Source organism: Plecotus auritus (genome assembly GCF_963455305.1).
Source record: "Plecotus auritus genome assembly, chromosome: 7".
NCBI classification, from domain to species: Eukaryota; Metazoa; Chordata; class Mammalia; order Chiroptera; family Vespertilionidae; genus Plecotus; species Plecotus auritus.
This window is the reverse complement of record NC_137774.1, coordinates 126730658-126758339: the sequence shown is the minus strand read 5'-3', so window position 1 is coordinate 126758339 and position 27682 is coordinate 126730658. Positions and strand designations below refer to the sequence as shown.

The 27682-nt window shown below is 37.9% G+C and overlaps 1 protein-coding gene across 15 annotated transcripts in view; it reads right to left on the bottom strand.

Annotated features, from left to right (window-relative positions):
• The window catches only part of MEF2C (myocyte enhancer factor 2C), a 170547-nt gene extending 143198 nt beyond the window's left edge, over positions 1-27349 (bottom strand). For 6 of the 15 annotated variants that reach the window (XM_080677639.1, XM_080677633.1, XM_080677641.1 and 3 more), the window contains exon 1: positions 5206-5970. The gene's annotated coding sequence lies outside the window, so the exon portion shown is untranslated. Of the gene's footprint in view, positions 1-5205; positions 5971-9682; positions 9770-24627; positions 24661-27087 lie in introns of those variants that run through there. The other 9 variants (XM_080677642.1, XM_080677635.1, XM_080677645.1 and 6 more) reach the window with 4 other exon arrangements.
• Between the last annotated feature and the right edge of the window lie 333 nt (positions 27350-27682).

The window sequence follows — 27682 nt, the reverse complement described above, 5'->3', positions numbered from 1 at the left end:
CTAACTGCAGCAGCCCATTAGGAATTATTTTTTTCTCATGCTCTTATTCACTTCCATACTGCATATTTGCTTCAATTCTCCAAGGGAAGAAATGTGGCTCTTGTGGGAAAGGTCCACCCCTTTCTACATGTTTGCTTCCTTGAACGAAAGGAATACACCCCCTTACATTCTTTGAAATGTGTCCAACATGTGCAGAATTATATTAGCACTGTATTCTTAGCCACATTAGAAAATCTTACATGGGAGTTAAATACTGTTGAGGTGTGGTGTGTTTTGAACCAGGATAACTAAATGACACCTATGTATATAGGTAATAGCAATGAACTACATTCATTTAGTCTTGGTGTCTAAGTTTGGAAGCTTAGCATACTTGTCTTAATGGAAGAAATTTGTGAATGTTTTTGTGCACATGTGTGTTGTATGACAACTCAGGAAGAGGCCCATAAATGTTACAGGTTTTTCAGTGCATCCTTTAGATTTAAGACCTATTAGAAGAATGCTTTCTCCCTTTCGTAAGTATTTTAAAGAAAAAATATTGAGAAACTAAAGTATCCATCTTCATAAGTAGAGTCAGAAAGCTGAAATCACAGAAGTGCAAAAATAACAAAAGTCTATGCTCATCATCCTAATGACAGAAAACTCACACCAAGTTGGTGTCCACTAACTTCAATCTCATTAAGACAATCTGCTGGTCATGAGAAGTTATGTTCTAACAAGTCTTCCTTTAATTATGTAGAATAATGTATTCTCAAGGCAAGTATTATTTTGTTGTTATTTTATAATAAAGTGGAAATCTGTGCATTTATCTTTACCTTTGTTTTGTCTAAACCCTATTTTTCTTTATTGCACTTTGACAAAGAAATATGCAAGGGTCAAGACACAGAGTAGGCAAAATTTTATATCTTTAAAGATATTTTAGCGTTTAAACGGTTAGTGCCTTTGGAATTTGTTCATCAGGCATTTCCGAATGAAGACAACTATATAATTTCCAGGCCTACAAAATGGAAGCTATACTATTCTGCCTATGTTTTTCACTTGGAAAAAGAGTGAACATAAACTGTGAATATGTAAACTGGAATTGAATGTAATAAACTTATTAAAACTTGGTAAGATATTGTTATGGTCAAAGAAAACCTGCAAGTGTGTGCCATAAATCCACTCAGATGAAACATCTCATTCACTAGAATTTCCTATCTTCTTATAATGCACAGAAAATTAAACACATAAATATTAATTTTATGTATCACAGAAGATGTAGGCAATGAAAATGCAATGTTTACATTTATGGATGACTCATTAGTGTTTTATTGTGTGAAACACTAGGAGGCATCAGTTGGGTAAAAAAGGACTTCAATTTTTAAAGAAGCAAGAAATTACTGTAGAGTTGGATGTGTAAGAAGTTGGGGTTTTCAAAATGTTATTATGTAAACCAAACTTTATTCTCTGAAATAAACTCTGAAAACATCATATTTTGTTGTTGTACAGAATGGTCTTTATATAACATTTATGAAATACATATAATTTGACCAATACATACCTATTAAGATGTATTTCAAATGTATGGATTCATAACTATGTAATTACACATTTTTATGAAGAACATACTTGGTAACAGAATAACATAATGGCTATTTACTACTATGCATTTTCTGCTCAGTTACTCAATACTATCAGTATATGTTTTATTTCTGGCAAATTCTGTTTTGTGCTCTCTACAATGTCTCTGAAAATGTCCACTGCAATTAAGCCTTATAATAACTGCTTCTCATAAGCAGCCAGAACTTGATTTTCTTCATAAAGAAGTGATGGAACTTTAAATTTAAGCAATAAAGACATATAAAAAAGACATTTTCTCTTATTTCACTATCGAAAGCCTGTCATTTGAAAACTGAGTTTTCCGCTGTTTGAACGGTTCTTCATAATGATGAAGCAACAGGGTCGTGATATACTTAGCTAGCAATCATTTGAAATTGGAGTGTCTTGTCATTTCCCAACAATCAGCTTTTATCTCTGACCTATCAAAATAACACGTGAACTGGGTAATCCGCCTTTTGTAAGGTGCACAGACCCTGTTGTCGCTCCTGGTTTTGTGAATCGCCTCTGCAATCTGGTTTGATTTCCTAGAGATGACAGATCTCGGTGAACATTCAGGCTTTACTGAGTGCAAGGCAGTCCACGCGCCCGTGAGATTAATGTATAGTGCTGAGGATGAGGGTCTTAATCACCTAGCCTTCCCCATGCAGCATACAGACTCAACATCAGTAATTAAATCTTCCCATTGTGTCCAGGCAATCACTATATTTGTAAAATGAATATGTGCATTTTTAAATAAGTTCTACATATTAATTTGTGTGGTGTTTTCTCAAAGGCTGTGCTTTTGTAAAATAAGTAGAACTTTATTAATAATCTCTATAAAGTCCACTCTGTGACCCTTAATTGCATATGAAATTCTTCCATGTTGTTTTGAATCATGCCCCTGAAGACAGGGTTCTCTGTTTAATAACTATTTTTTGTTGTTATGTAGCACAAGTGTTGCTGCACAGATATTTCCCCATTTTTGTCACTTTCTGAGATTTCATAGACTCAAAATATACCGCACATAGAGTTGAGAAATAAAACCACAAAATATAATACAATAAACAGAAGAAAGTTTTGAAATATAATGTGAACATATGCCATGTAGTTATTTAGCTTGGTTTTTTTATAAAAGAAATGTAAATACAATAAATCATTTATCAGGAAGGTATGGTGTAATGTTATGCAATTTTTGATTTGATAAAGTGAGGACTAAGGAAGAAATTCATAGAAATCTGAACAATATAAAACATGATGCTTTTTCAATTTCAATTTTGAATCATTAGTCCTTTTCCCTATTAGAATCAACCATTTCCCTCAAATGTCAAAAACTGAATATGTTGACAAAGAATAAAAGAGGCAAGATGAAGTAAAGTTCTTGTTATTTATATTTCATGCATGTAATGTTAAAGTGTTTGGATTCTGAAAAGTTAATATAGGTGATTGCATACTTTTAAAGTCTGAACAGCTTAGGAAAGATGGAAAATTGACTTTTTAGTATACAGTGCTCATTTTTTATTTAACTGAAGGAACAAATTAATATTTAATAAAAGTTACATATTTAATATTGTCTTTCACTATATCCCACACACATACACAGCAATCAGAATATAAATAGCATAATTAATGAAGAAGTAAAATACTGTCTTTAGTAAGAAGACTGCAAAATGTGCCATAGATACTCCAAAGTTGCATGAAGTATATTACTAAAAAACAGTAGATTTTCATAAAGTTTAGCAAAATTTAAAGTAAAGATAACTGCCAACTATTGTCTCCTTAACTTGACTGGGAGACCATATTTTAATCAAACATTTAATTTAAAGTTACCTTTGACCAAAAAAACTTTTAGAATTGAGTTAGTAGGCTAACATACAGCCAAGTGTACTTTCCTACAAATAGAAGGAGGTATTTTAGAGATTTTGCCCCCTTGAGATAAGATATGAGATACGTACATTTCATTTTACCTGTCAAATTCTGAAGCACTTGCTCTAGAGCTACTTCTTTTAACTTAATAATTTCATGCATATATTGGAAGAATGTAATATGGTTTTCTAATTGCATTATATTTAACCAAAAGTGATGGAGAAATAAAAATACGGCTTCTACCATATTGGTACATACAGAACATTTTCAAAGACTAACCAAAAACTGACATTATTTTAAAAATTAAATAAGATATTTGAGTTTTAAATTGGAGATTGTTAATCTATTTAGAGCAAAATTAATATTCAACTTAGAGGTTAAACGGGGTTCACAGGTGGTCACATTTCCATGTCTTACCAATTCTCTAGGGAGTCAACTTATTATACTCTACATAAACATCTTTACTCTGCAACCACAATTCCATTGCAAGGTGCCAGTGAAAAAGAGGCTGGTCACTCTTTTTGACTGGTATAATGAGGTGGCTGGAGTTCCCTTTATAGCACTTAGAAAATATATTCAGTCACTAGCCATTTCACAAGACAGTTACTGTTCGAGTTAGTTTCAGATTCACAATAGTAAAACCCACTTTGTGTCAAAGCAGTTCTTCACTGAGGACCGGTTAAAGAACTGGCAGAGAGCCCGATTCCAGTTATTATACTGTCAGCATTTACATATAAAGGTATTTTATACAAAAGACACACATTTCTAAATTGTGAAGAAAAAGAGTCCCCCACCCCCGCAAAAAAATTAACTACTGGAGCTAGGGTAGTCAGAAATGTTTGAGATATAACATTTCCTTTGAGAATTAATAGCCATATTCTGGGAAGGAGATAATATTAATATTAAATTTAAATACTTGCATAATATTTAACACCATAAACAATGTGATATATATATGTGTGTGTGTGTGTATGTGTATATATATATATATATATATCCTTTATGCCAAACTTTATCAGTGAGTTTGCTAACTTTCATCCAAAGTCCAAACAGAAGGCAATTTAAGAGACTTAACATTGTTTGTTTTAAAACAGCTATTTATTTGACTTGACCTAAGTAGCAATGCATATACTGAAATACCAATACGAAACATGAAATGTATAGATTACCATAGCCAGGGTGTTACTTTTTGTCCACACCAATTAAGAAACCCTCTATCAAGCCAGCACTTTGGCAAGGGAAGGGGATGCACAAAGGTATACCCTGACAGACAGCCATGCTTTGGTTCAAACTAATCCCAAGAATTAGCAGCTCAAAAGCATAACCCAGAGCAAACCAATCTTGGGGAGACTCAGAGGAGCATCTCTCCACAGTGAACTCAAGGCAAAATCTTAAGGCATGTACTTCAAGGTCACAGAACATTCTATGTAATATTAAAATCTACCAGTCTCCACATGCTCCACCATATCAAACATGCTAATGACGCGAACTAACTTCATGAAACTTTAAACACAATGATGTGACAAGAACGAGTAGGAGTGATTTCAATAACTGATGGCAAACGGATAAGACTATCTAAAAAGTTACTTTTAGCAACAGACAAGGAAATCATGGAATCTAACGAAAAGAGTGGACAACAACCCTCAACTTCAGCTTCCAAAAAAAGGCACAGGGATAGACCCGGTGCTGTGGAATATACTGATGCAGATTTCAGAAACAATACCCAGGCTATTTCTATTTTCCTCGAGAAATGTCAGAGGTACTCACATGAAGGAAGACCAGATCAGATTAGTCCTTGGGATATTTTCCTTTCTTAAGAGAGGGAGAGAAAAAACACACAACAATAATCTTTACTTCGTCCAGCCTTGAAGTGCTTCTCCACCTGATTCAAACATGCAGCCACGGCGACCCACACAGAATCTTCAAAGTCAATCCAATAGCAGCCCGAAGATGTCTGGGTGTACGCGTGTGCTCAAGTGTCTGTGACTGCGAGCAAAGCAAGCAGAGAGCTGGAGACGAGGTGTGTGTGTGAACGCGCGCGGAGGGGGCGCGCGCGGGGGAGGCGCGCGCGGGGACGCGCATTCGCGCGCGCCAAGGCCTCTCGGAAGAGGAGGTGGTGGAGCAGGAGGAGGAAGAGGAGGAAGAGGAGGAGGAGGAGGAGGAGGGGAAAGTGGCTCTCAGCGGCCGGTGGATTAAAAGTAACCGGACTCGTCCAGAAAACTGCGTCCAGGAAGGAAGTGACAGAAGACGAATGGGAAAAGGAGAGCTGCTCACTGCCTTTGAAACGTCGCGTAAAAAAGGCGGGGGGCAGGGGGAGTGGTGGAAGGATATTGGGAGGGGAGGCGGGGGTGGCCGGGAAAACGGATGCACTCGGGCTCAGGGCTCTAAGCAGCACGAACCATAGAGCCTCTTGCCTTCTTTTTTCCCCTTTATTTTGCCCTTGCTTTTGCCTTTGCCTTTGCCTCGCGCTGCGTTTCCTCTTAGTCTCTCTCTCCCTCACAATCCCAAACCGTTGACTCTCTCTCTCCTCGCGAGCTGGAGAAATCATCAGTTTCACTCTTGCAAAAGGGGGGCGGGACTAGACCTCAGAGCATTTTAATAAAACAAACATACAGCAGTTCGCTCCTCACCCCTCCAGTCTCAACTAGATTGATAAATTACTCCACCACACTACTTTAATTATGTATATGGTATGCAGAATAAATCACTGAACATCAGTACCTCAATCAAGCACTTTTAAATGATAATTGCATCTTGGTGAATCAATCTTTCCATTCCTGACATTTTGCTAATTTTAGTTTTACGGTGGGGTAACGGCACATGCCATACGCAAACCTAATGACAATTCTTTATTGCACGAAATGAAGACAACACCGCGAGCGGCGGCTCCCGGCTCTCTGCCCGCGCCGCCGCCGAGGACCCTCGGAGAACCGAGTCTCCGGCTGCCGCACGCTCGCTCCCCGGGGACGCGGCGAGCCAGCCAGCAGGAAAGTCCTTCTAAAGTCGGGATCTTTCCTCTGACCAATAGGAGCGCGACCCTAATAGTTGGTCTTGTGACTTTTCTCCCGTTGGGAGACGCGTTAACCACTTCTTTCTTCCAGCGTTGGAGCGCGCCTCCGTTACTTACGGTAGATGCCACGGTCCAGGATGTCTGCAGTACCCGATTCCAGCGCGCTCTTCCTGCACGCCCAGAATACGCGGTTTTCGGCCCGGAGCGGTGGGAGGGCTAGAGGGTTAGCCTAAATGCTTCTCAAGTGTTAGTCATGTAGAAAATCATGAAGGAATTACCAGTATTTGAAATCTCGACCTCATCACGGGGCCGTGAACTTTCTAATCAGTTTGGAAATATTTACCGAGGCGGCAGCTTCCTCGGATATTTCCCCCTCCCTCCTCCCACGCTATCTCTTCTACACCTTACTGGATTTTCTCCAGGGCATTTCACATGTAAACCAAACTAACTTCCCAAATGCATTAAGCTTCCCTATCCGATAGCTGATGACTTCACTTATCCTGAAGAGTTTCAGCTGCACAGGAAGCAGAAATAGAGACTGACAAGGAATATACTACCCACGTTAAAGTTTAAAAAGTAAGTTAATATTAAAGATTTAGGAAAGGTTAGTAGGGATTGGGCACCCCCCTTCCCTAGCCAAATTACACCACACCCAGTAAAGCCAAAGATAAAATACACCAACTAGTACACCTCGAAAAGACAAGATTGCATGCCAGTAGCACTATAAGTTATATAAAATGTTCCAATCAAATTAAAACATTTTAAAAGGTAGAAGGGAAAATACATGGGGAAAATAAATACATGGAACATTCAAGAGTATACAATAGGAATATACTGAAATACCTAGCTAACTAAAGATTTTTCCTCACTTTGAAAAAATCCTTTCAGCACTATGTTTAGCCCAATGACTAGTTGCATTTCCTGTTAAGTTCTGCACTATGCCATGAGGGAGGACAGTGTGATTCCAAAAGCCTCCTGCTTCATTGTTGAGGTATTTGATGTAACGTTTCTCAGAAGAGTGGGCTCAACATTTAGGTGTGTGCCCCAAAGCTTCACTTGAAAGGGGAAGGTTGATTTTGCAGGCAAGTACGACTAGATCTGAACCATCCTCAGGCTTCTGGCTCAGCACCATTGTGACTATAAGTACAGCTAAAATGAAACTCTTGCTTTTATTATAGGAAGACATGGCAAACTGTCACAAAGCAACAACCATCTGAGATAGTATTATTTCTTGCAGACTGGTATCTACAATATATTGGTTTGCCTGTTTGTTTTTCATCTAGTGAGTTTGCTACTATTATGCATTCATTTTAATAATATGGCAGAGGTAATCTGTATTAGGTTTTCATTTAAGGTACAACTTCTAAAAAATCCAAAAATGTAAAGGTGCACAGACATTTTGAATACTAAGATATGTCTATATATGGTGGTAAAAAGGAAATTTCATGTTTTCCAGATTCACAAACATCCTGACAAAGCAAACCATTTGCAGGAACATCTAAGTTTATTGCCATAATGCCTGAAATTAATGTAATGAATCCTTAACAGTCTATTTTACATGAGCAAATAGACATAGGCAATTCATGACTTTCAACCACACTATTTATGATGGGTCATATACATATTCATAGTACACTGCAGTTTTATATTGTTTTCCTTCAAAGAGAAAATATCTTGCTCCTTAGTATTTTTAAGAATCATTTCATAATAAACATTTTAACAAACCCATAATTTTCAATGATAGTACAAGCATTCAAAAGTATGTACAACCTCACATGGTGGATAATTTGAAATTAATTTGGATCTGGAATGTATTACAACTGGCCTTTTAAAATATAAGCTATTCCCCTCAACAGATTTACTTTAATTATCTGTGATCCTCACTTAATATTAGTATTAGTTTCTCTTCCATGAGCTTTTATAGTTGAATCAGAACAAAAGAGGTTGTATAGAAATATACAATAGAGTCATCTGGGATTTAAAATTATTCATAGGTAATCTACAAAGTGGTTAATCCAAAATGTGTTTTGTATTCTTCTTTAAATACTTCAGGATTTTTTTTTTTAAAAAAAACAAAATCATCCTTATCCTTGCCATCTAATGGCACTTGGCTAGGATCAGAATCTTTTCTGGTGTATGGAGAAGCTGGTATTAGGTATTAGGAGGCCTGGATTCTCTGGTTCAAGATTGGTGCCTAATTAATGAGTGTGTCTTTTCTGGGGTTCAGTTTGCTTATGTGTTAAATGAATTTTCCAGTCTCTTCCAGTTCTATGATTGCAAAGTAGGAAATTCATATACCCTTTAAAGCCAATTGGAAACTTGTGGCCTATCCTGTTAAGTAAAAGGTGATACTTCCTTTAAGAAAAAATGGTGTCTGTAATTGATGTACTATTTAAACCAGCTTTCCTCTCCCCATCCCCCATCACCAAATATTTCCTTCATTAAATAATTATCATGGGCTTTATTATACATTAAATACATTAACTTGTTTTTCCCACAAAAGAATTGTTTAGCAATATGTTTAATTAAAATGCCACAGAAGTTAGAGAGAGCATGATGCTCAGGATTTTAACTCTAGAAAAAGCTAATTTCTAATTTCTGTTCAGGTTGCATACCATTTTACTCCACCCTGCTCTTTACTACTTTCCTGCATTAAATCAGCAGTCTACTAACACCTTGTGTCCGGGGTCTGCCTGACTTTAAGCGTGGCCCATGCTGGGTGTAGCTCTTGTAGTGAGCTTAAAAATATAATTTAAAGTAAGCTGGTCAGTTGCCACAGCAACCCACCCTAAAATGGAGAAAGGCTGTAGATTAATCTACCCCTCAAGATTATTCAGTTATATAGAATACTATATAGTATTTAACTGTGCAGAATACTTTCAACACAAACATGGTAATTTAATATAGAAGTGCAGAAAATATTAAAGGTAGTAAGATACAAATTCCGAAAGCACTAAAATGTTATTTATTTTATAGTTAGAGATGACATACATGACTTTCTCTGAAATGGATTAATTGTAAAAGAGACTTGCGAAGATAGGCCCTAAAAGGGGACATGAGCTTTAAGCAAAATGGCATGGTATTGCTTATAATATAAAGCATATAATGGTTATATAACTCTTTATCACTTTTAGATACATCTATATCATAAATACCTAAAGACAAAGCGTTGGGCAGTTTTACCTCTATGACTTAACTTTGTGGGAGATGATATAACAAATGTTAAGCACTTACCACATACACATCCAGTCATTTGCCTTCCATTCTTTACTTCATCTCTTCATGGAAGTTACTTCACAGTTTGCAACTCTTCTTTGGCACCTTAAAATGTGTAAGAACAACAAGGTATATAGTTAAAAAAATTTAAGAATGTGATATTAACGTACATTTGGATAAATTTATTTCTAAAGCCTAATCTGTAGAACATTAATATTAATTCTAGTATTAAACCAAATGAATGTGTATTGAACATAAAGTGATGAAAATTATCATTAATTGTGGTAATACTTATAACCTGAAATATATGCAGTGCCAAATATCTAAATTTCAAAAATTGTTTTGGTACAGCTTTTTCGAGTGCACAGTATACATCATATGGACTGCTTGTGATTGAGAATCTGCAACATACAAAGGATTTGCCAGTCCAAGCCAAGGTTTAATCATATCTTTTATCTCATCTCTAAAGATCCTACATTTATTTTAATTTTATAACTGATGAGGAATTACAAGGAAGACAGTCAAATCCATAATATTCCAAGCTAATAAAGTTTGAAGTTGCATCTGAAGTTGCTGAAAGGGCTTGGTTTATATGTTGCCTAGAGGCCAGTTTTAAATACTTTGGGATTAGTGATGTAGATTCAGTATCCTTTATGAATTCTGTTATGAAGAATGCCTTTTCCTTCCAGGCGCTGTTTAACTGCATGAGCACAAATGCCCCTATGACCTAATCTGTTTGAAACTAGCTATCTTTGACTTTGAGGACACAAAGGAACTTTTTTTCCCTTGGTTTCAGAATGGGTCTAGCCCTCCCAACCTTGAGACATATCAGACCATGATGGTCAATATCCATCCTCTCGTTTGTATTTGCCAGAAGACGTTTCACGGTGAAGTCATTAAGATTTATGAAGTCTCTGTATTTGGTTTGACATCCTTAAGATTTATTTTTATTTTTTAAGTTGCTTCAGAGTCAAGGAGAAATGAAGAATTCTGGCCACTTTTATTTCAGGGGTGTTAGCTGAGTTTAAATCATTTAGGCGCAGGCCCACAGTGAGTTAGACTCAACTTGGTGATGGGTGAATTCTCTTTTTCCCAGCTCTGTTTGGTTTTACAGTCTATTAAGTGGGGATCATTATATACATCTCCCCGGGCCTTTTCGCCTTAGAGAAATGCAATCTTCATGAAGCAATGTCTGAAAGATATGTTAAGGTTTTTAAAAATGCCACCACAAATTATGATACATTTCTTCCTTTTCCTGGATCAGTATGCCCAAATAAGGCTTGATCTGTAATTTGCTCGAGAATGTGTGGCTGATTAAAAAGTTATCCATATGCACGGCTAAATTTAATGGACTTTACCTTTACTTATAAAATGGTTAAATGTTCATCGGAACATTGATTCTATTTCTTGAAATATCACAGAAACCTTCAATTCAAAAGGACGGATTTTCATACTTCCTCTTTTAACCCTTTCTTCTAGATACCTCTCTATGTGTGTGCCTTTTAATTTTTAAAGAGCTTTCTCCGGGATGGGGCAGCAAGGGGGAAGGATGGGGGTCAAAAAACTCCTCTTGCGTTTTGTGTCCACTTCTTTGTCTGGAAAGCAGAGGACCGGGATGCAGTCCCGACGGCCTCTTAAAGGCCCAGCCGGGGCCGCCTCTGGTTTCAGCAGCTCACTTCGCTAAGTTATTGATTGCAGGCAACAACAATCCCTCCGTATGATTTGTGTGGAAAGGGAACCCGCGCTGGCTGGGTGGTCAGCAGAGGCGCAACAGTCACAGCACTACGCAATTATTACGGGTCCTCCCCCCAATACTGCCCTCAGCACCTATATACTCCTTCCTCTGCCCAGCTCCACTTCGCTTGCCCCTTCTCCCTACTTTTCTCCGGGCGGACGGAGTTGAGGGGTGGGGGCTCCTCCAGAGTGTGTCTAGAGCTTGGAAGGGTGAGTGCGCCACGTGCATGCGCTCCGGGCGAGGAGCAGGCGAGTTTGGGACCCTTCCGGGGGTTCTCTGGGCCTAGGCGCACTTACAGGGGTTGCTGTCTGGGCGGCGGGTGTGTCCAGAGGGCGGGTTTCACAGTTTGGAGAAACGCGGCCGTGGTTTGGTGAAGAGGCCGCGTGGTAGGTTCTGGGGGAAAGGAGGAGGGCGCAGTGGTGGTGTTTGAGCTTTGGAAGCGGGCGGTGTCGGTGTCAAGGGAGTTGCCCTACTGGTCTGGTTTGGGGAGCTAGCGGGTATTTCCCCTAGGTCGGCGAGAGACGACTCCAAAGAGCCGGGGATGAGCTCCGAACTACGCAGACAGTGAACTCGCCCACGCACCCAGCACAAAGCGCTGGCACGCAGTCCTCGCTGGCGGCACCAGCTTCTGGGAGTGCTCCGAGCGTTTTGCAAGCCTGGGACAGGGAGGGTGGCGCGCAGGTCCTGCTGTGCCTGTGCCGGCCCTCCCCCCTGCAACCTAGTCCTGCACCAGCTAGCCTGGCTTTCCTCTGACAGACCAATAGGAAAGGGCGGGGTCCCGGAGCCGGATTTTATAGCCAGAACTCTCAGGGTCTTCAGGATTATTTAAAAAACTAGCAGCCAACTGCTGGCTCTAGTAGTTAAGTAGCCTGGGTGGATTTGTGCGCACTTGGCTAGGGAAAGGCCACAAACTCAATGAGAAATGGGATGCTAGGGAGAACCCACTCTCACCCCCAACTTCATCTCCCCTTCCACTCCCCTTTATTTTTTAGCACGCGAGAACTGTGCCGGGAGCTCTTGAAAAATGCCATCACAGCCTGTGCTGTTCTTTGATCTGTGTGTGGAGCGGTACCAAGGGCACCAAGCATGGTGGCAAGATCAATGCTCCAAAGGCATACTCTGCCGAATAAATCAAAGGAGTAAAATGTTTATAATCGTCATGTTCTTAAAGCTCTGAGCTGTTACCAATTGTAGCCTAGAGCCACACGTAGCTTTTAAAATTCAAATAATTAAAATTAAATAATTTTTACAATTCAGTTTCTGAGTTACATTAGCTGCCTATCAAGTGCTCAATAGCTACAGGTGGCTAATGCCTACCTTATCTGACAGCAATGTTGGCTTCTCCATCTTTGCATAAAGTTCTATTGGAATGTGCTGCTACAGCCCTTTAATTGCATCCTCTCTCTCTCTCTCTCTCTCTCTCTCTCTCTCTCTCTCTCTCAGAAAGAACCTGCTTTATGATAACAGTCACATTTTAGGACACTTCTGGCATTTGCATTTCTTGGCACTAATGTGAAAAGTTTTAAAGTTAGAATTTCAGTATCTTCCTGCTGAAAGAGATACTAGGAAACACTTAACACAAGCACCTAGTTTTCACAGGGGAGAGAAGTTGGGCCCATACATTTGGAAATACAATAAAGTCACCTGACAGAGTCTAGGATACTTTGTGCTAGACCAGGGCACATTGCCAGGGGTTGGCTAGGCAAATGAACTCTAAGAAAGGTGACCTGGTAGAAGATTTTATTTATTTATTTTTATTTTTTTTTTAAATATTTTTTTTATTGATATTTTACAGAGAGGAAGGGAGAGTGATAGAGAGCTAGAAACATGGATGAGAGAGAAACATCGATCAGCTGCCTCCTGCACACCTCCCACTGGGGATGTGCCCGCAACCAAGGTACATGCCCTTGACCGGAATCGAACCCGGGACCCTTGAGTCCGCAGGCCGATGCTCTATCCACCGAGCCAAACCGGTTTCGGCCCTTGGTAGAAGATTTTAGATAGGAGTACCCATTTACAAGAGAAAGTACTTCTTAGCATTCCTCTAGGAAGAAATTCCATTTGGAATCACATTTGGTGGTGTCATAGAATCACATAATGCCTTTTTAAAGAGACCAGTTGGGATAACTGTATGCTTATTTATATTTACGAAATTCTGAGGAAATGGAAGTACTTTTTTAAAGAGCTAGAAAGCACTCTTAAGGTCAGGGATGTGAGGTGTTACATAAGGTGAGAATTGTCAGCAAAACATAATCTTCTAATTCTATGAAGATAGTATCAGATACATTGATTATGCCTTATCGCTAGGGTGAAATTTGACCAGAAATGTTAATAACATGAACAAAGCTTAATTATGAATTACAGTATTGAGACATGAAAAGCAACAGAATACATCTTAAAGATTTAGAGATAAAACATTAACTTTCTAACTTCAATGTTCTGTTTGGGTGGTTGGTTTTTGCTATGATTATCCCCTCTATGTATATATTTTTTTATATAAACTATGTTTTTTAAAATATATTTTATTGATTTTTTTACAGAGAGGAAGGGAGAGGGATAGAGAATTAGAAATATCTATCAGCTGCCTCCTGCACACCCCCCTATTGGGGATGTGCCCACAACCAAGGTACATGTCCTTGACCAGAATCGAACCTGGGACCCTTCAGTCTGCAGGCCAACGCTCTATCCACTGAGCCAAACCAGTTAGGGCTCCCCTATATTTCTTATTTGGGGGTGAAATTTTGGCATTAATCCTGGCTATTTATGGCAATTAGCTTTGAAGTTAACCCTTAAAGTGTTTGGATAAGTGGACTCATGAATAATAAATAATTTAAAAATAATAACAGTAAAAATTTTTTTTAAGGTTGGAGTTCCCCTGAACTGAAGCATATTTGAATTATTGTCTTTATTCCTATTATTAACATTTCATGTGGTTCAAGATAGACAGCGTTCTTTCCATTCTCCCTGAAATCTAACAACCTAAGAGAAAACCATTTAGTTCTTCAAGTGCTTGCAGACTTGCTAGAAGGCCTCAATCTCTCCTAGACTGACTATTGAAAAGGCTGGTCTTGCCTGGAAAGAGGCTATGTGGCCAAAAACCAGTTGGCTCTATCATGTGGTAACTGTATGATTACACACAAGTTACTGATCCTTCCTTTGACTCAGTTTCCTCATCTATAAAATGGAACATAAAGTACTACCCACAAACCATTGTTATGAGACTTAAACCAGCTACTCAATGTAGGCACAGGTCTGGGAAAGTTTTAAACTGCAGTAAAAGTTAGTCATTCTATTCTCATGCAAAGAAATTCTAGTTCTATGTCATTAAGTCCCATATTCACCCATACTGGACCTGTCAGAACAGAAAAAGTTGGAGAAGTAGGTTGTTAGAGGTATGGGAATTGGTTCAGGAGAACTGTTAGTTTCACCTTTAAGAGGTGGAGATCTCTTCAATCCTAAAGGTCCCTGATTTAGTGGGTAGAGATTGTCTCATTTCTCTTTCACAGGCATGGTGCCTTTAGGACTCTTTCAGTCTCTCTCTCTCTCTCTCTCTCTCTCTCTCTCTCTCTCTCTCTCTCTCTCTCCTTGTTAGCTGCTTGGTTTTTTAAAAGGCACTGGAAACTCCAAGTCCATCCTTTTTTCACCCTGGTTGACCTTTGGAATGTTGTTGTCAGCCAAGAAGACATTGATATCTTCAGTCTCCTGCTAACTTGAATTCTTTAGGGCAGAGCCTGCTCAGATTATCTCCTGATGTCATTCCAAATGTCTGATGGCCATCTATGGCAACGGGGTGACAGTGGTCTGCTGGGAAGGGAGAGTCCACAGAGTGCCTACGAGAGCATTCTGTGTAAGAGGGATCTAGAAGTATTTATCTGTTGGACACATGATGAACATTACAGCTATGTCTAGGGACTGTTTGCCACTTTTTGAAAAACAGAGGACATAGATATTTTGCTTTTTTGGTTTAAATAAAATCCCACTTGGAATGTGTAGGATTCCTTTATCTGGTATTCATGCTAACGCTCCTCATTAAGAATACTAAGTTACGACAAAGAAGTCTAGCGAGGCGATAATAAAGCCACCATGCTGCAAAATGTACCTTGTTAGGTACACCTTTCTTAGAGTTCTAGCTCTAGGTTATTTTTCAAATAATGGTATTTAACTTAGCTGGGAATTTACAAAATTATTTTTAAATATTTTATTTATAACCTAAAATTTTAAACTGAGCAAAAGAATATAAAATTTTAATTTTTTAAGGAGGCAAGATCATGCATAGATTTATAAGCTTCCAATACATGCTAGATTTAAAAATAAGGAGATACATAATTATATCCATATTCTAATTTATTAGGAATAGAGAGAATTAATTTTTATTATTTGGGATGAATTCTCTAAGTTATTTTAGTCTATGGTGAGAATTAAAAGTAACATATAGTAAGACTCTTAAATTTAAGTCAGTGATTAAAACTTTATCTTTTGCCAGTGTATGCAGTTCACTGAGTCAAAAACCTAAACCCAAAAAGTCTCATAGCCTATAGATGATTTTTAAAAACTAAATTTGTGGTTAGTAAATATTTCTATATCAATAATATTCCTATTTATAATGCAATGATACTTGTAGTATATATGCAAAATGAATACTTTCATATTAGAATGTGGATTGAAAGAAATAAAGTGCCTAACATTTAATGGTCACTCAGTATTTGTCAGTGTTGTATCAATTGCTTTAATTAATTTCATAGTATTGTGCTAACTGATTTATAAACTTTATTTCTTCTTATTGAAACAACAATTTTTCAGACAGGTAATAGTATTCTTCCCATTTTACAGATTTTAAAAACTAAAGCTTAGAGAGGTGATATTACCTGCCCTGGATCACATAGCTTATAACTGGGAGACAAAGGACATGACACCAGGTTTGTTTCCAATAGATGCCCTGAGCGCGATGCTATACTTCTTCCTTTACAGGTCACCTTTGCTCACTTATAGGGATGATGAGAGCAGGACATGATACAATTGATATTTTTTTCCCATCAGAAAATATTTTAGAAATACCCATCTAAACCTATGTTATCTTTTTCAAGGTAGACACCTAGGAAATTATTTGCTTATTTCAAGCAGCCTGCTTGTTCAGTTATTTGGTCATCCCTCATTAGCCGCCTTGCCAGCCTGGTCGTAGGCAGCCATCTTGTGAGGATGTGACAGTCAATTTGCATACTACCTCTTTATTATATAGGATGGGTTAAGTGGCAGTACCTACCCAGGATGATTATTTTAGTTGAGAGGAAGACAAAAAATTGTATTTCTATAACCACTTAGTGCCAGGCATGTAGAAAACATTCAATAAATGTTAGCTATTTTTGTACTATTTTACTTCAAGGACTATATTTCTGAAAAACATCTCAATGTCTCAGTTATCTAACAATATTTTAGATGTTTTTTCTATCAGCTTACATGCTTCAAAGTAGCTTTTATTTCATAAAAAAGCATTTTATATTTGAAATCCTATATAATAAAAGGCTAATATGCAAATTGTCCCCTCGGGAGTTCGACTGACCAGGAGTTTGACCACTCACTATGATGGGCACTGACCACCAGCGGGTAGCGTGGAATGAAGGAAGGAAGGCCTCCACCGGCAGCCGGAAGGCCCTGATAGGCCCTGATTGCCAGCCAGGCCTAGGGACCCTACCCATGCATGAATTTCTTGCATTGGGCCTCTAGTAAGTATAATAAAAACATTTATGATAACATGTTGATTAAACCGATATATATTATCAAAAAAGTTTTGCACAATGGGGTTGCCAATTTATACTATCCTTATCAGTGTGATATCCTTATCCATATAATATTCTTTTTAGAGAAATTTTTGGATTTATATTTGATTTTATCAGACTGATAAAAATAATCATATATCTATTTCCCCAGAATAAGGCTGAAAGTTTTATTTTTTACTTTCATCAGACATCTTCTAAATTGATTATTGATTATATAATCTTATGCTTAAATTCAAGGAACCTTAGCAGAAATATAGAATTAGTGGCTTCCTATTAAATCTGAGTTTTTAATTCCTTTTAAATCAATATTATCTGTAGGGTGTAGGCAAAATTGTAAGGTTGCTGGTGCTTGTCTTTGTGTCTCCAGCTTCCCTAAACTCACCTTCAATTTGTCTGCTTTTTCTCTGGCATGCTCTATTTACCCAGCAGCAATTTTAGAAATCAATAATAGCTCTTTATTGAGTGGCTCTATCTCCTCACCCACAAGGTCCTTTCCTTCCTCAGCAGCGTCTTTATGTCCAGAATTGGTCTGGGCTCTGTTCGAGCAGAGGAGCCAGCCACTGCAATAGCTTGCTTTATGATACAGAGCAACCTGTTACTCCTTTCAATGAACTTTTCTTCAAGTTTTCTGAAAGGTGTTCATAATTCAAAGGAGTATCCAGGCTATGCAAATTCCACAAATTCCAGACTGTGTTGGTCAGGAGATGCTCATAGGAGGAGACTCTCAGCATGTCTCAGGTACCCAACCCCACTCCATTAGTCAACAAATAGGTAAGCCCTGGGTTCAAGTCCATGAGAAGCCTGGTTCTTACTTGAAGGAGAAATTTTATTGTTTTTGAAAAGGTTGGGATTGGAAGACGAGCTCTCTATCAGCAAAATGTCATGATGCTCCTTGAAAATGTGTCTACTTATTATTTAAAAAATATTGTACACTTTAGTACCTTTTGTTTTACTCTCTTTCTATTTCCACTTTGCATAGGAGGCACACAGTTGCTGCATGTTCCTTGTACCATAGCTACCATGTTGTCACTGGGTCTCACCCTGTGTGCAGTTCCTTCTGCCACTAGAGGTATAATTAGTGATATTTCTCCAGAAACTCTTGAAGGAGATGTAAAAACCTTGTAAAGACAATATGTGTTGCTTCCTGGATGAAGAGAAGAATTTGGAAGAGTATGGTAGAGGTTCAAGGTTGGAGGGCCAAATGCATTCTGCCCTTTATCTCCTCTATGAAATCATTGATAAAGCCTGTTCCTATTTGCAAAGACAGGGCACATAAATGAATCATTTCTCAAGTTAGTAGAGCATTAAACCTGAAAATGCAGAGTATCTATATCAAATGGAATGTACTTTATATTAAAAATCATTGCTTTGAGGAGATTCGAAAATAAAATATGCTTCTAGGTAAAAGATTTTGAATATTACATAAAGGGGGGGGTAAGACACATTCTATAATTTTCTTGTTTCTTTTGACCTCTTTTAGTAATAGCTAAATAGCTTATTAACAGATTTACTCCCATATTTTCCAGTTCATTCTTTTGTCTTTTCTTCCTTCATCATTTCTGCTCCATCTCTTCATATTCAATTGTAAATTTTCTATTTTCAGTTATAAACTCAGTAAAGTCACATATATACACACATGACTGGTTATTAATAATTACTCAAATTGTTTTTCACTGCTTTGGAAGTTACATTTTCTTTTTCAGACCATATGACATTATCAATATTTTTTTTCTATTTATCTGAATCACTTCCAAATAAAATTCTGCTAACAAAGGAGCTTATTTCTAAACAATTGATTTATACTATAGACAATATAGTTATAGAAGAGTTTTTGTGACTATTTTTGTTATTAATCATTATAATAACTCTTTAATTACAATAATGATGATCTCACAGGGAATAAGACATGTGTTATGTTGTTCATCTAGTGTTTATGAAGGATTTATGGTCACCTATCCACACATTCTCACCTCAGTCTTATCTATATAATAAAAGGCTAATATGCAAATTGTCCCCTTGACTGGGAGTTCAACCAGGGGGTGGGGCCAGCCAGGCAACAACCTGTGGCCCCTCCCCCTACTGCCCTGCCCCCAATCCCCCCCCCATCGGAGGTGGGGCTGGCCAACTTCCTGCGGGGGCCACCCCCCCCCCCCCCAGCCGGCCTGGCCCTGATTGGCCCCATTGGTGTGGGTGGGCTGGACCCCACTTGTACATGAATTCATGCACCAGGCCTCTAGTATAGCTATAAGAGTCTAGTTTGTGCAGTCCTTGGCTACAAAATAACTCCTGCACAGCAGAATCAAGCCTGTGGTCTCCCTTACATTATTGCTAGTCTATAACCTCTTAAGCTCTGAAGGTCAGTGATGATTGAGTATTCTAAAACTTGAATGTGTATGGCATACCAACTTCTCATAAGTACTAAGCTGTTTTCTTATGGCATTTTTGAAGAGTCAGTTCAAGCCACTTTTCATGTCTCAAGCTGCATTATTTAGTGCCCCAAACTCAGGTAGAACTTGAGAATGATTTTTGGCTTACAACTAGTATTGGGTGAACTTTATTATTTGCCAATCCACATAAAAATAATTTAATAAATGAAAGACTTAAGTGCTAGTTTTCTTGTTATTGTAGGGGAGAACCGACCCTCTTGAAGAACAGGCTCTTGTGAGGACTGAACAATGTAGTGCAGAGAAGAGTTTATCAGAGTGCCTAAAATCTGTTCAGAATGCAGGGCCTCGCCCAGGGGCTACAGGCTGGGAGTCTGCATTTTAACTAGCTCTTCAGGTGTTTCTTATATACATTTTGCTTGCAAACCCCTGCCTTAGGGTAAGAGTAAGCATAAGATCAGCTAAGGCCTTCTAATTTAATAACTTCGACTTTTCCCCATTATTTGTTTCTGTTCTCTCAAATATTCTTAACAAATTTCATAGAACTTTATATTAGTTACCACCTTTCAAAATAGAAAGAATGAGAACTCAAAATGAATGACTCTTTCCAATGCCTGAATTGCTGCATATAATAAACTAGAGGCCCGGTGCACAAAATTCGCGTACGGGGTGTGTGTGTCCCACAGCCCAGCCTGCACTCTCTCCAATCTGGGACACCTGGAGTGATGTCTGACTGCCTGTTTAGGCCCGATTCTACCAGGATCGGGCCTAAACAGGCAGTCGGACATCCCCCTCACAATCCAGGACTGCTGGCTCCCAACTGCTCGCCTGCCTGCCTTCCTGATTGCCCCTAACTGCTTCTGCCTGCCAGCCTGATCACCCCCTAACCACTCCCCTGCCAGCCTGATTGATGCCTAACTGCTCCCCTGCCAGCCTGTTTGCCCCTAACTGCCCTCCCCTGCAGGCCTGGTCACCCCCAACTGCTCTCCCCTGCAGGCCTGGGTCCCCCCCAACTGCCCTTCCCTGCAGGCCCGGTCGCCCCCAATTTCCCTCCTCTGCCGGCCTGGTCTCCCCTAACCGCCCTCCCCTGCAGGCTTGATCACCCCCAACTGCCCTCCCTTTCAGGCCTGGTCCCTCCCAACTGCCCTTCCCTGCTGGCTATCTTGTGGTGGCCATCTTGTGTCCACATGGGGGCAGCCATCTTGTGTGTTGGAGTGACAGTCAATTTGCATATTATTCTTTTATTAGATAGAAATGGATAGGATAGAGGCCTGGTGCATGGGTGGGGGCCGGCTGGTTTGCCCTGAAGGGTGTCCCGGATCAGGGTGGGGGTTCCCTTGGGGCGTGGGGTGGCCTGGGTGAGAGACCTGTGGTGGTTTGCAGGCTGGCCACGCCCCCCGGCAACCCAAGTGGAGGCCCTGGGATCTGGGATTTATTTATCTTCTATAATTGAAACTTTGTAGCCTTGAGTGGAGCCAAGCCTCCTGCTTGCTCCGTGGCTGCAGCCATTTTTGTTGGGATTTATTTATCTTCTATAATTAAAACTTTGTAGCTTTGAGTGGAGGAAGCTTGGCTTCCTCCATTGCCGGGGGCAACTCAAGCGTCCTGCTCTCTCCAGCTCCGTGGCTGCTGCCATTTTTGTTGGGATTTATTTATCTTCTATAATTGAAACTTTGTAGCCTTAAGCGGAGGCCAAGGCAGGCCAGGGCAGGTGGATAGCTTGGCTTCCTCCATTGCCAGGGAAACCCAAGCCTCCTGCTCTCTCTCCGTGGCTGCAGCCATCTTTGTTGGGTTAATTTGCATACTCAATCCTGATTGGTTGGTGGGCGTGGCTTGTGGGTGTAGTGGAGGTATGGTCAATTTGCATATTACTCTTTTACTAGATAGGTCAAGCAAATAGACATGCCACATATACAGTGTATGGCAAAAGTAGGTTTACCGTTGTTTGTATGGGAAATAATGCAATAAATAATAATACAAGAATACACTCTGTGTTTTGTGTACTCACAACCGTATACCTACATTTGCCACACCCTGAATGCTGTCCATTGTCATTAGAAAACTGATTAACCAATATGATGACCTAATTCTCTCAAATTTCTGAACAATTCTTTATCTTTACTTATCTGAGGAGTAGCTCTTTTCTTGGATGGAATATATTCCTTGAATCCCACCAGCTCAGAAAAACCTGTAGAGTGGGTTTCAGATCCAAGTATCTCTACCGTTAGTGACCAACATACGTGTTCATGCTTCAGTGACTGCCAGCTACTTGTGCACCTAGATTCTTTGCAACCAGAAGTAGCACTGTTCATTGATCATTGGCTTTGCACTAAAGAGACTTTCTATCAATATAAATGTTCATTGTGATCTCAGTAATTCCCTCTGTCTGCCCAGCAGTTATGAAGGGTCTTCATAACATGGCCATCCCAGACAACACAGTGATCCATGCTCCCAGCCTTTGAACCTCTCTCCATACCCAGCTGGTGCCATTAACCTCTCTTGGATTCAGACATTTTAGCACTTCAGTTTAGGAGGTCTCTGATGCTTCTGTTTCTTATTACAACATTTGTTTTTTTCTTACATGAACACATTATCATACTGGCTTACCGTGAGTGTGGTAAATATTTTTTTTTCGTTAAAATTTTTCCCCTCATTTTATAAAACTAAAAACATTAAGTGACCATCAAATCCTTTGTGTCAATTTAGCCCCACAGAGCTATGTGTGGTAATATAATTTTGAAGGTGAGACCTCTCATGTTTTGTTACCAGGGTACCCAAGTGGGAAAAATATGACCAGCTGGTTGGTAGTGTATTACAGAGTGATTTTGTTTTGCCCACTGATTTCACAGGCTAAATACTGTTGTTAGTTTTAATGATTTGAAATGCTGACATGGTGGGCTACTTATAGCACTAGGGAGAGGGTGAGGCATGCCATTGCAGACTGAAAGCCACCAATATGGTCTAGGATTCTTCTGGGACTTCACATGAAGCAGAGGAAATACCTTTTATTGGATAACTAAAGTTTCCTTCCTACGACTTACACATAGCCCAGCAGAGTCTCGTCCATTCAGTAGCCTCACAGAGGTGACATGACTTGTTTCCAATCACAATGCTATTAAGCAGTGCAACTGATTCTATGCCTCCGAGCTGCCTGCTTCTGTTCCGGTGCTCTTTGGACAGCATTCTTCAACTCTCAAGAGAAAATGTTTATGATTTTTCCAAGGCCAACGAGGGACAACTTATCCACTTTCACCAACACCCCTTGGAGACGTAGGAAGATAATTGAATTTTTGAAAGTCTTGTGATTTTGCCTATTTTGTTATGACACTTCTGTCTTAGAAATGGATATTATTTACTCATTATTTTGCTTGCAATTGATTTACAATTATTGCATATTGTTAATTTATTTGCTGATTAATAACTAATGTTGATTTGTACTAAGTGTAGTGGAATAAGCAAATATATTTGTAAATTTAGATATATAATTTAGTTGCTAAACTGTTGGAGATTATTTTAGACCAATCTTTTGCAGGGAAAACCTATCCAAAATTTTCTTCCATATTCTATATCAATGTTTTAAGCCACCATGCCCTTTCCCCCTTTTGAACGCATTTGCATGTCTGAGTTTTAAAGCAAATATTGCTGCAAAGCCCAGGGTTAAGGTAAATTGTTTTAAATTCAGAACAAGGTAGATGTCTCCTACACAGTTTCTTTCCTGGAGGGTCAGAAAAGAATGAAATATTTACTGTGAATATATTTTCATGACCTGGACTGAATCAGTATGTTGTAGAGCATTATCAACAAATTCTATTATAGCAATATAAAATGTTTATTAATATCACTAAGAATTATTTGAATAAATATAAGATACTTATATGAATACAGGATTATTGAGTCATAGAATTTCTGAGCTGTTAAGAAACACTTGCTGACAAGGCCTTTGCAGTGAGGTTGGTAGTTTCACACACACACACACACACACACACACATACACACACAAGTTAGTTGTTGAGTCAATTATATGCACTATTTAATATATTCTGCACTTGAGTCTATACATAAACTTGTGCTTTGGTATATATGGTATTTTTAATTATGCACTAATATTTAAAAAAAAACTTCAACCTCAACTTTTGATCCCTACATTCATCTTCTAAACATATATTGCCACTGATTTTTTTATTTCTGCTATTTTACCTACACCATCAATATTTTCAGTTTAGAAATCAATTTAAATGGTAAAGAGAATTTTTAAAAAAGAACCTACCATATTTTAATGTGTTTATGCTCTTTTTTAAAAACTACATTTAAATAATTTTAAGATGTTCTGATAACATTGTGTATTTCTCCAAGAAGCTATTAAGTTTAGTGACTGAAAACAGTTCTCCAAAGGAATGTAACTCACTTTAATTTTCCATGTTATCTTTTTATTTATAGTTTGATAGTTCATATGTTTAAAGTCTAATAGAAAAAAATCACTGCATATGAAGTTGGGAGACAGACCCAAGTCTGCATCTACATCCTCATGTTGGTAACTAGGGCAAATTTCAAACAGAGCTTCATTCTGTTTCATTTTCTTTGAAATGAGTAGTTGAAAGCTTCAGAGATGCCCTCCCACAACGCTAAGATTTCATGAGCTCCAAAGAAGATTTGGTTGAAAAAAATGTATGGGCATCATTACTTGGCTGCCCAGTATTTTCATGGACACACACTTGTTACATACATGTGAATTGCATGTAAGGAAATTAAGTCTTTGTAGGTGTGAGATGTGGATATCAACAGAAGTAGGATAAATAAGAACAGGAAGGGGAAATAAGTTAATCACAAAGGAAGAATGGTAGGTGGTTGACATGATTCCTCTTTTTACTTCTTTATATCCACAGTCTAGTTATTCCTATTTGAAAACCTACTGGCACCAGGTATTATCAACAGGGATGAGTAATATGTAATTTTTATCTTTACTGGGTTACATTTGGCCCGAGGACAGTTGACAGCTGTCAGTCAGGTGGCTGGTCAATGAGGAGATACATATAAAGCTGCCAAAATATTTTTGTTTCTTTAAATACTTACAAGCAAATCATTTTAGCTGGAAACTTCATTGTCCTGAAATTAAATAGATTGATACTCAGAATATAATTTATTGAAGTTAGTTGCTGGAGAATCTAGATCATCTTTATGAATATGTAAGGTAAACAAAATGCTTTTTAAAAATGGGAATAATTACTTTTTATCCACTTAAATATGCTGGCCTTAAGATATGAAGATGTATTGCAAATGCTTAAAATGCATATGTTTTCAAATTAACCTTTTAGGGCACATATGAGTCATTGAAACTTTAAGCCACAATTTCTGACTAGGACTTATTAAAATAAAGCATTCCTCTATATTGAAGGAGTTGGCATAGGTATTTTCATGACATGAAAGTTGAAAGTTTATCAGAAAAGGACAAACATGTAGCTTCGTGTTAAACTAGGAAGTAAAACTTTTTCTCATAATTAAAAGAAAAATAATATGGGATTTTAGATTAAGCCCACAACTCAAGGTGTAGTTAAAATAATAAATTTTAATTATTTAGAAATTTTGGAGCTAAACCTACCATTATTCCTATAGATTCAGTAACATTTTAATAATTCACAAGTGTCATAAAAACAGTTTGGAAGAAGTTTTTTATTGCTTATACTTGGGGTGGATTACAAATAGTATAATAATTATAGCTAATAGTACTATGCACATAAAATGTAACAAATATAATTCAGAAGTTGACTTAAGAGTGTATGTTCAGTTGTGTTGTATTTAGTTATCTCTAAAAGCGAGTGCTCTGATTCTTTAGGAATATAGTATTTAACTGACCAGATAAGTGAAAAGAAATCATCAAGTGCATGGAGCACATACTCATTCTTTAAAGGACTAATGAAGTTATCTAAAATATTTAGCAACCATGGTTACTCAGGTGCCAGAATCAATACAATGAAGAAAAATAGCACACAAAAAATAGCACTTGGAAACTACAATATATTCTTTATTAAAAATAAAATATGCTTTAATTTTCTGAACCATATTCTACATAAAATAATTTATAATGAAAATCATATTTGGGTTTTAATTTAAAAAATATGGGTTCATTAAGTGTAGATAAGATTATGTTTTTAAAATATTAAGTTTTTTGGTTAGGTGGAGCGTTTTTGGTAATATTTTAAACTACACATATTTCATAATTTTAAACAATTGTCATTCTAAAAGAGTATAATACTTATAAATTTGTGGAATATCTGTGCCATCATTGAAAATTGTTTTAGATATAGTGGTTATTTTCTAAAAAGTCAGATCTTGTTACTTTACCAGTACACAACTATATGTTAAGCACATAGATTGAAAATTATTTACGGGATTATCAGAATAAAAGAATTGCCTCATAGTATTAGTAATTAATATTGGTGAGCCTTTCTCTTCTTAAGCACCAATTCTATCCCCCACAGCCCAGAAAATTGATTTTATGCATAATAATTTATAGCATTCTTGATCAATGTATGCTGTGTCTTTTACATTCATTAGCCCATGCTGCTTGTGAATATGGAATTTGGTTATTAAAATGATTTCATATGTTTACTATGTATAGTCCCTAGCTTTGAGCTCTTTACTAGCTTAAATAAATGTTTTCAATTTGCTAAAATGCAACAATTTGTAGAGAAATGCTTGAAGTATAGTTAAAAGCATGAGTTCTTGAAATAAAATCACTTTTTAGAAATGTGTCTAACATGTGGTCTCATTTTTCCATCTTTTGCATTAATTAAAATCCTATTCTGAAAATAAAAATATTTTTGCTTAAACTTTTGAATTCACACAATAAAAATACCAAATATATAAACGTACTAATTTTGGAAATCAATGACGCAAAAACATGCTTTAGAACTGTCTTGGTTGTTATTTCAAAGAATTTTCTCTAAAGAAACTCTTTGTAAAGTAAAAGAAAATGTTGCTACTTTTAGTTAATAAATATTCTGTGCAATATATGTTTTTAAACAGTGTACTAAAAATAAAATTAATTTATTGTTCTCCCTAATCTTATTCCTATCACATGCACACACAAAAAGTACTAGCACATGAAATGTCTAAAAAGAGCATGCACCATTCACATTTTCATTTGGAGATTTATTTAAAAATATAACATTTTATGCATAATAGATGATGACAGAATTAGGAAAAAAGATGAACTGGTATTTGTGTTTATTTAAATATTATAACATATATGTAATTAATTCTTCATCTTTCAGATGTTGAAGATAGTAATGAAAGAGACCAACATTAAAAATATAAAGTATTCCCTTTAAAAAACTTATTTAAATCTAACAAACTGTCAAATGGTAACAGCTCCACTTTCTGCACCCGGCAAACCCACTGTTGAGTTAGTTGGCTCTGATTCCAATGGTCTCATCAGCTTTCTGAATGTAGGTACCACAGCAGTGCCTCTTCTAGGATAACAAAATCAACTTTTAGATATTAAAAAAATATATTTTGGCAATTGAAACTCACCAGTGCCTTTCTGCTTCTCCAGGAAGTTGTACCCGTCAGCACCTGCTGAGGGCTTTGTTGTCCAAACTCTGACAGGTAAAAAAATTCCTGTAGAATAAAGCCAGACCAGCTGGCTTTGAAGAGAAACCCCCCAGTTTGGGCTGCGTTTGCCTCCTCTCCTTTTCTATGAAGACCCAGGCTTTCCCCCCTTGATCGTCAAGCCGTAAGATGCGTGATCCCTGTGCACAAGTGTCTGGCAGGCCGAGGTGCACCTGCTCCTGTCACTCTGGAGTAAATTTAGCTGTAAAGGTATCACTGACAACCAGACCTTTCTCAGTGCTGGCAGAAGAACACAGAACTGCTTCCCTCCCCTCCCCCCTTCCAGGCCCCTAGGCTGCTAGTTCAAATGGAAAATATCAAATCGGAAGTGTATCCAAAAATCAGTCCTAAAAGAAATGAGATTGCTTTCATATGGTCAAAAAGTAAGTTTTCTTATTTCATACAGACTTTGGAATTACATTTCCAAGAATAATCTTGGAACAAGACAAGTTTTTGTTCAATTAATTGTGGCTGGAAACTTTTTAATGGAAACATACCCCACACTTCCTTCATTTCA